At 32.5% G+C, this 14,122-nt stretch overlaps 1 non-coding gene across 1 annotated transcript in view; it reads right to left on the reverse strand.

Annotated features, from left to right (window-relative positions):
- The window catches only part of LOC143262180 (small subunit ribosomal RNA), a 1,921-nt gene extending 1,841 nt beyond the window's left edge, over positions 1-80 (reverse strand). The window contains exon 1 of the ribosomal RNA XR_013036094.1: positions 1-80. This exon is cut by the window's left edge and continues 1,841 nt beyond it. This is a non-coding gene — a ribosomal RNA (small subunit ribosomal RNA).
- Between the last annotated feature and the right edge of the window lie 14,042 nt (positions 81-14,122).

The raw sequence follows: 14,122 nt of genomic DNA on the forward strand, positions 1-14,122 counted from the left end.
CCTTAATACGGCATGTACTGAGACATGCATGGCTTAATCTTTGAGACAAGCATATGACTACTGGCAGGATCAACCAGGGAACTATACAATATGTATATATAAAATGGACAAAATTTAAATCCTTTTCCATCGTCGCCTGTTTCATATATATATGTCAGGTCGACACACCACTTTTCTCTTTCAAATATGTACAAGTTTTGCCACATTCCGCGCTTGTAACATATCTTCTTTAACGCTCAATTTCTTTCATTTTTCTACCATACAGATATTTTACCGTACGCCCAAAAACGTACGTATTATATTTTTGTTCTATCATAAAATCACATTTTTCTACGTACGCCAGCTTCGTACGTTTCTATCTTTGCCTTCATAAAATCACAAGATAATTTTATCTTCAAGAGTCTCGCTATTAACATCTTGTAAGATAAATGTACGTCCCAGCTAAAACGTACAAATACTTCAAATTAAGTAATAATATATCATCGCTATTGACAAATTTTTAAGATCCAAGACACAGTTCTCTCTATATGTTTTAATATTTTTTATGTACTCAAATATATTCAAAGGAAAAAGTACATGGGTGATGCCATAGTCGTGGAAGCGCGTACGCTCACGCTGATCTTCTGACCGCCGGAAGCACGAAACCTCTGATCTGGGCAAAATCGGCAAGCCGAGGAAGAACGGACAGGACACATGCTGGACTGGCGAGAAAGCGTGTTCTTCCGCTCGCGCTAGGCATTTCGATTTCTGACACCTCTTGATTTAAAAAATCAGTTTTTTGATAGTTTTCTCTCTCCACTGGGCTATTCATTTTAGCCACAGTTTTCAATTGGTACGATTTGCTTCCAAATCTTACAGATGCATTTTAAAAAATTTTTCCATCGCTCGGACAGAAGAGTCGATTGCTCAGTGAGTACGAGTATACATACAAAGTGCATACGGGTAACCAACCCCGTAGGGCTTGCCACATATGGGCCATTCGGTCAAAGACACCGACCCGTGGCCACGCTGTGTGGAGAAAAGTCCGTAACGTAAACGGCACGAAACAGTCAGGACCGAAGCCCCGAAGGAGCTCTGAGACAGCTTCTCGACCGAGATCGTAGAATTGGCCCAAAACCCGCTCTGCTCCGTCCGCCTCGCACGGACCGTGTATCTCTTATAGATACCGAACGGCCGGCAAGGACGCCGGCGCCGCCGGCCGAATAGCACGCGCGCTTATGAGTGTAAACCGCCGCGGCAACAGACCGCCCGGCCGTGCTGTTGTAACATAGCGCGTGAACGAACGAAAAAAAAATTTATAGTAAACATTAAAATAAATTACATTACCGTAAACTAGACAAAAAATTACACATTTTTTCCCAATATGAAAATTTTCACAAACTTTTCAAAGTCCCATCGCATCGAGTAAACTTTTTTAATAACGCTTCCGCACGATTCTAAATGCTTAATCCATATGTGAAATCGTTCACTGATCACGAATATCGTATTTAAAAAAATTACAAAAATTTATTTTTCAAAATAATCAAAAAAAACCGAAAAATCACAAGAGTAAAGTACCATTATTTTAAACAATATGTCGTTCTAAATGCTTAATCCCTATGTAAAAAAGTTATCTAAGCAAGAATATGTAATTGAAAAAAATTAGAAAAATTTATTTTAGCCGTAAATCGAAAATAATGGGGACACCGGAGCTGTTCGAAGCGCCGAGACGCGCCGCGTACGGCCGAATATTTTCTAAGTCCCAACGTACCGATCAAGAGTAAAGTACCATTTTCCTACATTAGATTTCGTTCTAAATGCTTAATCCCTATGTAAAAACGTTAGTTAAGCAAGAATATCGTATTTTTAAAAAAATCTAATGATAGGATTTCCCAGAAAATTGAAAAAACCGAAAAATGTCAAGAGTAAAGTGCCATTTTCTGACATTAGATTTCGTTCTAAATGCTTAATCCCTATGTAGAAACGTTAGTTAAGCAAGAATATCGTATTTTTAAAAAAATCTAATGATAGGATTTTTCAGAAAATTGAAAAAACCGTAAAATGTCAAGAGTAAAGTGCCCTTATTTTAAACAATGTATCGTTCTAAATGCTTAATCCCTATGTAAAAAAGTTATTTTAGCAGGAATATGTTATTGAAAAAAATTAGAAAAATTTATTTTAGCCGTAAATCGAAAATAATGGGGACACCGGAGCTGTTCGAAGCGCCGAGCGCGCCGCGTACGCCCGAATATTTTCAAAGTCCCAACGTACCGATCAAGAGTAAAGTACCATTTTCCTACATTAGATTTCGTTCTAAATGCTTAATCCCTATGTAAAAACGTTAGTTAAGCAAGAATATCGTATTTTTAAAAAAATCTAATGATAGGATTTTCCAGAAAATTGAAAAAACCGAAAAATGTCAAGAGTAAAGTGCCATTTTCTGACATTAGATTTCGTTCTAAATGCTTAATCCCTATGTAGAAACGTTAGTTAAGCAAGAATATCGTATTTTTAAAAAAATCTAATGATAGGATTTTTCAGAAAATTGAAAAAACCGTAAAATGTCAAGAGTAAAGTGCCCTTATTTTAAACAATGTATCGTTCTAAATGCTTAATCCCTATGTAAAAAAGTTATTTAAGCAGGAATATGTTATTGAAAAAAATTAGAAAAATTTATTTTAGCCGTAAATCGAAAATAATGGATCGAGCGAATCGGTCGATTGCGCCGAGACGCGCTATGATGCAACAGACGAGCGATTGGAACGCCCGAATATTTTCAAAGTCCCAACGTACCGATCAAGAGTAAAGTACCATTTTCCTACATTAGATTTCGTTCTAAATGCTTAATCCCTATGTAAAAACGTTAGTTAAGCAAGAATATCGTATTTTTAAAAAAATCTAATGATAGGATTTCCCAGAAAATTGAAAAAACCGAAAAATGTCAAGAGTAAAGTGCCATTTTCTGACATTAGATTTCGTTCTAAATGCTTAATCCCTATGTAGAAACGTTAGTTAAGCAAGAATATCGTATTTTTAAAAAAATCTAATGATAGGATTTTTCAGAAAATTGAAAAAACCGTAAAATGTCAAGAGTAAAGTGCCCTTATTTTAAACAATGTATCGTTCTAAATGCTTAATCCCTATGTAAAAAAGTTATTTTAGCAGGAATATGTTATTGAAAAAAATTAGAAAAATTTATTTTAGCCGTAAATCGAAAATAATGGATCGAGCGAATTGGTCGATTGCGCCGAGACGCGCTATGATGCAACAGACGAGCGATTGGAACGCCCGAATATTTTCAAAGTCCCAACGTACCGATCAAGAGTAAAGTACCATTTTCCTACATTAGATTTCGTTCTAAATGCTTAATCCCTATGTAAAAACGTTAGTTAAGCAAGAATATCGTATTTTTAAAAAAATCTAATGATAGGATTTCCCAGAAAATTGAAAAAACCGAAAAATGTCAAGAGTAAAGTGCCATTTTCTGACATTAGATTTCGTTCTAAATGCTTAATCCCTATGTAGAAACGTTAGTTAAGCAAGAATATCGTATTTTTAAAAAAATCTAATGATAGGATTTTTCAGAAAATTGAAAAAACCGTAAAATGTCAAGAGTAAAGTGCCCTTATTTTAAACAATGTATCGTTCTAAATGCTTAATCCCTATGTAAAAAAGTTATTTAAGCAGGAATATGTTATTGAAAAAAATTAGAAAAATTTATTTTAGCCGTAAATCGAAAATAATGGATCGAGCGAATCGGTCGATTGCGCCGAGACGCGCTATGATGCAACAGACGAGCGATTGGAACGCCCGAATATTTTCAAAGTCCCAACGTACCGATCAAGAGTAAAGTACCATTTTCCTACATTAGATTTCGTTCTAAATGCTTAATCCCTATGTAAAAACGTTAGTTAAGCAAGAATATCGTATTTTTAAAAAAATCTAATGATAGGATTTCCCAGAAAATTGAAAAAACCGAAAAATGTCAAGAGTAAAGTGCCATTTTCTGACATTAGATTTCGTTCTAAATGCTTAATCCCTATGTAGAAACGTTAGTTAAGCAAGAATATCGTATTTTTAAAAAAATCTAATGATAGGATTTTTCAGAAAATTGAAAAAACCGTAAAATGTCAAGAGTAAAGTGCCCTTATTTTAAACAATGTATCGTTCTAAATGCTTAATCCCTATGTAAAAAAGTTATTTAAGCAGGAATATGTTATTGAAAAAAATTAGAAAAATTTATTTTAGCCGTAAATCGAAAATAATGGATCGAGCGAATCGGTCGATTGCGCCGAGACGCGCTATGATGCAACAGACGAGCGATTGGAACGCCCGAATATTTTCAAAGTCCCAACGTACCGATCAAGAGTAAAGTACCATTTTCCTACATTAGATTTCGTTCTAAATGCTTAATCCCTATGTAAAAACGTTAGTTAAGCAAGAATATCGTATTTTTAAAAAAATCTAATGATAGGATTTCCCAGAAAATTGAAAAAACCGAAAAATGTCAAGAGTAAAGTGCCATTTTCTGACATTAGATTTCGTTCTAAATGCTTAATCCCTATGTAGAAACGTTAGTTAAGCAAGAATATCGTATTTTTAAAAAAATCTAATGATAGGATTTTTCAGAAAATTGAAAAAACCGTAAAATGTCAAGAGTAAAGTGCCCTTATTTTAAACAATGTATCGTTCTAAATGCTTAATCCCTATGTAAAAAAGTTATTTAAGCAGGAATATGTTATTGAAAAAAATTAGAAAAATTTATTTTAGCCGTAAATCGAAAATAATGGATCGAGCGAATCGGTCGATTGCGCCGAGACGCGCTATGATGCAACAGACGAGCGATTGGAACCCCCGAATATTTTCAAAGTCCCAACGTACCGATCAAGAGTAAAGTACCATTTTCCTACATTAGATTTCGTTCTAAATGCTTAATCCCTATGTAAAAACGTTAGTTAAGCAAGAATATCGTATTTTTAAAAAAATCTAATGATAGGATTTTCCAGAAAATTGAAAAAACCGAAAAATGTCAAGAGTAAAGTGCCATTTTCTGACATTAGATTTCGTTCTAAATGCTTAATCCCTATGTAGAAACGTTAGTTAAGCAAGAATATCGTATTTTTAAAAAAATCTAATGATAGGATTTTTCAGAAAATTGAAAAAACCGTAAAATGTCAAGAGTAAAGTGCCCTTATTTTAAACAATGTATCGTTCTAAATGCTTAATCCCTATGTAAAAAAGTTATTTAAGCAGGAATATGTTATTGAAAAAAATTAGAAAAATTTATTTTAGCCGTAAATCGAAAATAATGGATCGAGCGAATCGGTCGATTGCGCCGAGACGCGCTATGATGCAACAGACGAGCGATTGGAACGCCCGAATATTTTCAAAGTCCCAACGTACCGATCAAGAGTAAAGTACCATTTTCCTACATTAGATTTCGTTCTAAATGCTTAATCCCTATGTAAAAACGTTAGTTAAGCAAGAATATCGTATTTTTAAAAAAATCTAATGATAGGATTTTCCAGAAAATTGAAAAAACCGAAAAATGTCAAGAGTAAAGTGCCATTTTCTGACATTAGATTTCGTTCTAAATGCTTAATCCCTATGTAGAAACGTTAGTTAAGCAAGAATATCGTATTTTTAAAAAAATCTAATGATAGGATTTTCCAGAAAATTGAAAAAACCGAAAAATGTCAAGAGTAAAGTGCCATTTTCTGACATTAGATTTCGTTCTAAATGCTTAATCCCTATGTAGAAACGTTAGTTAAGCAAGAATATCGTATTTTTAAAAAAATCTAATGATAGGATTTTTCAGAAAATTGAAAAAACCGTAAAATGTCAAGAGTAAAGTGCCCTTATTTTAAACAATGTATCGTTCTAAATGCTTAATCCCTATGTAAAAAAGTTATTTAAGCAGGAATATGTTATTGAAAAAAATTAGAAAAATTTATTTTAGCCGTAAATCGAAAATAATGGATCGAGCGAATCGGTCGATTGCGCCGAGACGCGCTATGATGCAACAGACGAGCGATTGGAACGCCCGAATATTTTCAAAGTCCCAACGTACCGATCAAGAGTAAAGTACCATTTTCCTACATTAGATTTCGTTCTAAATGCTTAATCCCTATGTAAAAACGTTAGTTAAGCAAGAATATCGTATTTTTAAAAAAATCTAATGATAGGATTTCCCAGAAAATTGAAAAAACCGAAAAATGTCAAGAGTAAAGTGCCATTTTCTGACATTAGATTTCGTTCTAAATGCTTAATCCCTATGTAGAAACGTTAGTTAAGCAAGAATATCGTATTTTTAAAAAAATCTAATGATAGGATTTTTCAGAAAATTGAAAAAACCGTAAAATGTCAAGAGTAAAGTGCCCTTATTTTAAACAATGTATCGTTCTAAATGCTTAATCCCTATGTAAAAATGTTATTTTAGCAGGAATATGTTATTGAAAAAAATTAGAAAAATTTATTTTAGCCGTAAATCGAAAATAATGGATCGAGCGAATCGGTCGATTGCGCCGAGACGCGCTATGATGCAACAGACGAGCGATTGGAACGCCCGAATATTTTCAAAGTCCCAACGTACCGATCAAGAGTAAAGTACCATTTTCCTACATTAGATTTCGTTCTAAATGCTTAATCCCTATGTAAAAACGTTAGTTAAGCAAGAATATCGTATTTTTAAAAAAATCTAATGATAGGATTTCCCAGAAAATTGAAAAAACCGAAAAATGTCAAGAGTAAAGTGCCATTTTCTGACATTAGATTTCGTTCTAAATGCTTAATCCCTATGTAGAAACGTTAGTTAAGCAAGAATATCGTATTTTTAAAAAAATCTAATGATAGGATTTTTCAGAAAATTGAAAAAACCGTAAAATGTCAAGAGTAAAGTGCCCTTATTTTAAACATTATATCGTTCTAAATGCTTAATCCCTATGTAAAAAAGTTATTTAAGCAGGAATATGTTATTGAAAAAAATTAGAAAAATTTATTTTAGCCGTAAATCGAAAATAATGGATCGAGCGAATCGGTCGATTGCGCCGAGACGCGCTATGATGCAACAGACGAGCGATTGGAACGCCCGAATATTTTCAAAGTCCCAACGTACCGATCAAGAGTAAAGTACCATTTTCCTACATTAGATTTCGTTCTAAATGCTTAATCCCTATGTAAAAACGTTAGTTAAGCAAGAATATCGTATTTTTAAAAAAATCTAATGATAGGATTTCCCAGAAAATTGAAAAAACCGAAAAATGTCAAGAGTAAAGTGCCATTTTCTGACATTAGATTTCGTTCTAAATGCTTAATCCCTATGTAGAAACGTTAGTTAAGCAAGAATATCGTATTTTTAAAAAAATCTAATGATAGGATTTTTCAGAAAATTGAAAAAACCGTAAAATGTCAAGAGTAAAGTGCCCTTATTTTAAACAATGTATCGTTCTAAATGCTTAATCCCTATGTAAAAAAGTTATTTAAGCAGGAATATGTTATTGAAAAAAATTAGAAAAATTTATTTTAGCCGTAAATCGAAAATAATGGATCGAGCGAATCGGTCGATTGCGCCGAGACGCGCTATGATGCAACAGACGAGCGATTGGAACGCCCGAATATTTTCAAAGTCCCAACGTACCGATCAAGAGTAAAGTACCATTTTCCTACATTAGATTTCGTTCTAAATGCTTAATCCCTATGTAAAAACGTTAGTTAAGCAAGAATATCGTATTTTTAAAAAAATCTAATGATAGGATTTCCCAGAAAATTGAAAAAACCGAAAAATGTCAAGAGTAAAGTGCCATTTTCTGACATTAGATTTCGTTCTAAATGCTTAATCCCTATGTAGAAACGTTAGTTAAGCAAGAATATCGTATTTTTAAAAAAATCTAATGATAGGATTTTTCAGAAAATTGAAAAAACCGTAAAATGTCAAGAGTAAAGTGCCCTTATTTTAAACAATGTATCGTTCTAAATGCTTAATCCCTATGTAAAAAAGTTATTTAAGCAGGAATATGTTATTGAAAAAAATTAGAAAAATTTATTTTAGCCGTAAATCGAAAATAATGGATCGAGCGAATCGGTCGATTGCGCCGAGACGCGCTATGATGCAACAGACGAGCGATTGGAACCCCCGAATATTTTCAAAGTCCCAACGTACCGATCAAGAGTAAAGTACCATTTTCCTACATTAGATTTCGTTCTAAATGCTTAATCCCTATGTAAAAACGTTAGTTAAGCAAGAATATCGTATTTTTAAAAAAATCTAATGATAGGATTTTCCAGAAAATTGAAAAAACCGAAAAATGTCAAGAGTAAAGTGCCATTTTCTGACATTAGATTTCGTTCTAAATGCTTAATCCCTATGTAGAAACGTTAGTTAAGCAAGAATATCGTATTTTTAAAAAAATCTAATGATAGGATTTTTCAGAAAATTGAAAAAACCGTAAAATGTCAAGAGTAAAGTGCCCTTATTTTAAACAATGTATCGTTCTAAATGCTTAATCCCTATGTAAAAAAGTTATTTAAGCAGGAATATGTTATTGAAAAAAATTAGAAAAATTTATTTTAGCCGTAAATCGAAAATAATGGATCGAGCGAATCGGTCGATTGCGCCGAGACGCGCTATGATGCAACAGACGAGCGATTGGAACGCCCGAATATTTTCAAAGTCCCAACGTACCGATCAAGAGTAAAGTACCATTTTCCTACATTAGATTTCGTTCTAAATGCTTAATCCCTATGTAAAAACGTTAGTTAAGCAAGAATATCGTATTTTTAAAAAAATCTAATGATAGGATTTTCCAGAAAATTGAAAAAACCGAAAAATGTCAAGAGTAAAGTGCCATTTTCTGACATTAGATTTCGTTCTAAATGCTTAATCCCTATGTAGAAACGTTAGTTAAGCAAGAATATCGTATTTTTAAAAAAATCTAATGATAGGATTTTCCAGAAAATTGAAAAAACCGAAAAATGTCAAGAGTAAAGTGCCATTTTCTGACATTAGATTTCGTTCTAAATGCTTAATCCCTATGTAGAAACGTTAGTTAAGCAAGAATATCGTATTTTTAAAAAAATCTAATGATAGGATTTTTCAGAAAATTGAAAAAACCGTAAAATGTCAAGAGTAAAGTGCCCTTATTTTAAACAATGTATCGTTCTAAATGCTTAATCCCTATGTAAAAAAGTTATTTAAGCAGGAATATGTTATTGAAAAAAATTAGAAAAATTTATTTTAGCCGTAAATCGAAAATAATGGATCGAGCGAATCGGTCGATTGCGCCGAGACGCGCTATGATGCAACAGACGAGCGATTGGAACGCCCGAATATTTTCAAAGTCCCAACGTACCGATCAAGAGTAAAGTACCATTTTCCTACATTAGATTTCGTTCTAAATGCTTAATCCCTATGTAAAAACGTTAGTTAAGCAAGAATATCGTATTTTTAAAAAAATCTAATGATAGGATTTCCCAGAAAATTGAAAAAACCGAAAAATGTCAAGAGTAAAGTGCCATTTTCTGACATTAGATTTCGTTCTAAATGCTTAATCCCTATGTAGAAACGTTAGTTAAGCAAGAATATCGTATTTTTAAAAAAATCTAATGATAGGATTTTTCAGAAAATTGAAAAAACCGTAAAATGTCAAGAGTAAAGTGCCCTTATTTTAAACAATGTATCGTTCTAAATGCTTAATCCCTATGTAAAAAAGTTATTTTAGCAGGAATATGTTATTGAAAAAAATTAGAAAAATTTATTTTAGCCGTAAATCGAAAATAATGGATCGAGCGAATCGGTCGATTGCGCCGAGACGCGCTATGATGCAACAGACGAGCGATTGGAACGCCCGAATATTTTCAAAGTCCCAACGTACCGATCAAGAGTAAAGTACCATTTTCCTACATTAGATTTCGTTCTAAATGCTTAATCCCTATGTAAAAACGTTAGTTAAGCAAGAATATCGTATTTTTAAAAAAATCTAATGATAGGATTTCCCAGAAAATTGAAAAAACCGAAAAATGTCAAGAGTAAAGTGCCATTTTCTGACATTAGATTTCGTTCTAAATGCTTAATCCCTATGTAGAAACGTTAGTTAAGCAAGAATATCGTATTTTTAAAAAAATCTAATGATAGGATTTTTCAGAAAATTGAAAAAACCGTAAAATGTCAAGAGTAAAGTGCCCTTATTTTAAACATTATATCGTTCTAAATGCTTAATCCCTATGTAAAAAAGTTATTTAAGCAGGAATATGTTATTGAAAAAAATTAGAAAAATTTATTTTAGCCGTAAATCGAAAATAATGGATCGAGCGAATCGGTCGATTGCGCCGAGACGCGCTATGATGCAACAGACGAGCGATTGGAACGCCCGAATATTTTCAAAGTCCCAACGTACCGATCAAGAGTAAAGTACCATTTTCCTACATTAGATTTCGTTCTAAATGCTTAATCCCTATGTAAAAACGTTAGTTAAGCAAGAATATCGTATTTTTAAAAAAATCTAATGATAGGATTTCCCAGAAAATTGAAAAAACCGAAAAATGTCAAGAGTAAAGTGCCATTTTCTGACATTAGATTTCGTTCTAAATGCTTAATCCCTATGTAGAAACGTTAGTTAAGCAAGAATATCGTATTTTTAAAAAAATCTAATGATAGGATTTTTCAGAAAATTGAAAAAACCGTAAAATGTCAAGAGTAAAGTGCCCTTATTTTAAACAATGTATCGTTCTAAATGCTTAATCCCTATGTAAAAAAGTTATTTAAGCAGGAATATGTTATTGAAAAAAATTAGAAAAATTTATTTTAGCCGTAAATCGAAAATAATGGATCGAGCGAATCGGTCGATTGCGCCGAGACGCGCTATGATGCAACAGACGAGCGATTGGAACGCCCGAATATTTTCAAAGTCCCAACGTACCGATCAAGAGTAAAGTACCATTTTCCTACATTAGATTTCGTTCTAAATGCTTAATCCCTATGTAAAAACGTTAGTTAAGCAAGAATATCGTATTTTTAAAAAAATCTAATGATAGGATTTCCCAGAAAATTGAAAAAACCGAAAAATGTCAAGAGTAAAGTGCCATTTTCTGACATTAGATTTCGTTCTAAATGCTTAATCCCTATGTAGAAACGTTAGTTAAGCAAGAATATCGTATTTTTAAAAAAATCTAATGATAGGATTTTTCAGAAAATTGAAAAAACCGTAAAATGTCAAGAGTAAAGTGCCCTTATTTTAAACAATGTATCGTTCTAAATGCTTAATCCCTATGTAAAAAAGTTATTTAAGCAGGAATATGTTATTGAAAAAAATTAGAAAAATTTATTTTAGCCGTAAATCGAAAATAATGGATCGAGCGAATCGGTCGATTGCGCCGAGACGCGCTATGATGCAACAGACGAGCGATTGGAACCCCCGAATATTTTCAAAGTCCCAACGTACCGATCAAGAGTAAAGTACCATTTTCCTACATTAGATTTCGTTCTAAATGCTTAATCCCTATGTAAAAACGTTAGTTAAGCAAGAATATCGTATTTTTAAAAAAATCTAATGATAGGATTTTCCAGAAAATTGAAAAAACCGAAAAATGTCAAGAGTAAAGTGCCATTTTCTGACATTAGATTTCGTTCTAAATGCTTAATCCCTATGTAGAAACGTTAGTTAAGCAAGAATATCGTATTTTTAAAAAAATCTAATGATAGGATTTTTCAGAAAATTGAAAAAACCGTAAAATGTCAAGAGTAAAGTGCCCTTATTTTAAACAATGTATCGTTCTAAATGCTTAATCCCTATGTAAAAAAGTTATTTAAGCAGGAATATGTTATTGAAAAAAATTAGAAAAATTTATTTTAGCCGTAAATCGAAAATAATGGATCGAGCGAATCGGTCGATTGCGCCGAGACGCGCTATGATGCAACAGACGAGCGATTGGAACGCCCGAATATTTTCAAAGTCCCAACGTACCGATCAAGAGTAAAGTACCATTTTCCTACATTAGATTTCGTTCTAAATGCTTAATCCCTATGTAAAAACGTTAGTTAAGCAAGAATATCGTATTTTTAAAAAAATCTAATGATAGGATTTTCCAGAAAATTGAAAAAACCGAAAAATGTCAAGAGTAAAGTGCCATTTTCTGACATTAGATTTCGTTCTAAATGCTTAATCCCTATGTAGAAACGTTAGTTAAGCAAGAATATCGTATTTTTAAAAAAATCTAATGATAGGATTTCCCAGAAAATTGAAAAAACCGAAAAATGTCAAGAGTAAAGTGCCATTTTCTGACATTAGATTTCGTTCTAAATGCTTAATCCCTATGTAGAAACGTTAGTTAAGCAAGAATATCGTATTTTTAAAAAAATCTAATGATAGGATTTTTCAGAAAATTGAAAAAACCGTAAAATGTCAAGAGTAAAGTGCCCTTATTTTAAACAATGTATCGTTCTAAATGCTTAATCCCTATGTAAAAAAGTTATTTAAGCAGGAATATGTTATTGAAAAAAATTAGAAAAATTTATTTTAGCCGTAAATCGAAAATAATGGATCGAGCGAATCGGTCGATTGCGCCGAGACGCGCTATGATGCAACAGACGAGCGATTGGAACGCCCGAATATTTTCAAAGTCCCAACGTACCGATCAAGAGTAAAGTACCATTTTCCTACATTAGATTTCGTTCTAAATGCTTAATCCCTATGTAAAAACGTTAGTTAAGCAAGAATATCGTATTTTTAAAAAAATCTAATGATAGGATTTCCCAGAAAATTGAAAAAACCGAAAAATGTCAAGAGTAAAGTGCCATTTTCTGACATTAGATTTCGTTCTAAATGCTTAATCCCTATGTAGAAACGTTAGTTAAGCAAGAATATCGTATTTTTAAAAAAATCTAATGATAGGATTTTTCAGAAAATTGAAAAAACCGTAAAATGTCAAGAGTAAAGTGCCCTTATTTTAAACAATGTATCGTTCTAAATGCTTAATCCCTATGTAAAAAAGTTATTTAAGCAGGAATATGTTATTGAAAAAAATTAGAAAAATTTATTTTAGCCGTAAATCGAAAATAATGGATCGAGCGAATCGGTCGATTGCGCCGAGACGCGCTATGATGCAACAGACGAGCGATTGGAACCACCGAATATTTTCAAAGTCCCAACGTACCGATCAAGAGTAAAGTACCATTTTCCTACATTAGATTTCGTTCTAAATGCTTAATCCCTATGTAAAAACGTTAGTTAAGCAAGAATATCGTATTTTTAAAAAAATCTAATGATAGGATTTTCCAGAAAATTGAAAAAACCGAAAAATGTCAAGAGTAAAGTGCCATTTTCTGACATTAGATTTCGTTCTAAATGCTTAATCCCTATGTAGAAACGTTAGTTAAGCAAGAATATCGTATTTTTAAAAAAATCTAATGATAGGATTTTTCAGAAAATTGAAAAAACCGTAAAATGTCAAGAGTAAAGTGCCCTTATTTTAAACAATGTATCGTTCTAAATGCTTAATCCCTATGTAAAAAAGTTATTTTAGCAGGAATATGTTATTGAAAAAAATTAGAAAAATTTATTTTAGCCGTAAATCGAAAATAATGGGGACACCGGAGCTGTTCGAAGCGCCGAGCGCGCCGCGTACGCCCGAATATTTTCAAAGTCCCAACGTACCGATCAAGAGTAAAGTACCATTTTCCTACATTAGATTTCGTTCTAAATGCTTAATCCCTATGTAAAAACGTTAGTTAAGCAAGAATATCGTATTTTTAAAAAAATCTAATGATAGGATTTCCCAGAAAATTGAAAAAACCGAAAAATGTCAAGAGTAAAGTGCCATTTTCTGACATTAGATTTCGTTCTAAATGCTTAATCCCTATGTAGAAACGTTAGTTAAGCAAGAATATCGTATTTTTAAAAAAATCTAATGATAGGATTTTTCAGAAAATTGAAAAAACCGTAAAATGTCAAGAGTAAAGTGCCCTTATTTTAAACAATGTATCGTTCTAAATGCTTAATCCCTATGTAAAAAAGTTATTTTAGCAGGAATATGTTATTGAAAAAAATTAGAAAAATTTATTTTAGCCGTAAATCGAAAATAATGGATCGAGCGAATCGGTCGATTGCGCCGAGACGCGCTATGATGCAACAGACGAGCGATTGGAACGCCC

Source organism: Megalopta genalis, unplaced genomic scaffold, assembly GCF_051020955.1.
Source record: "Megalopta genalis isolate 19385.01 unplaced genomic scaffold, iyMegGena1_principal scaffold0094, whole genome shotgun sequence".
Classification (NCBI taxonomy): Eukaryota; Metazoa; Arthropoda; class Insecta; order Hymenoptera; family Halictidae; genus Megalopta; species Megalopta genalis.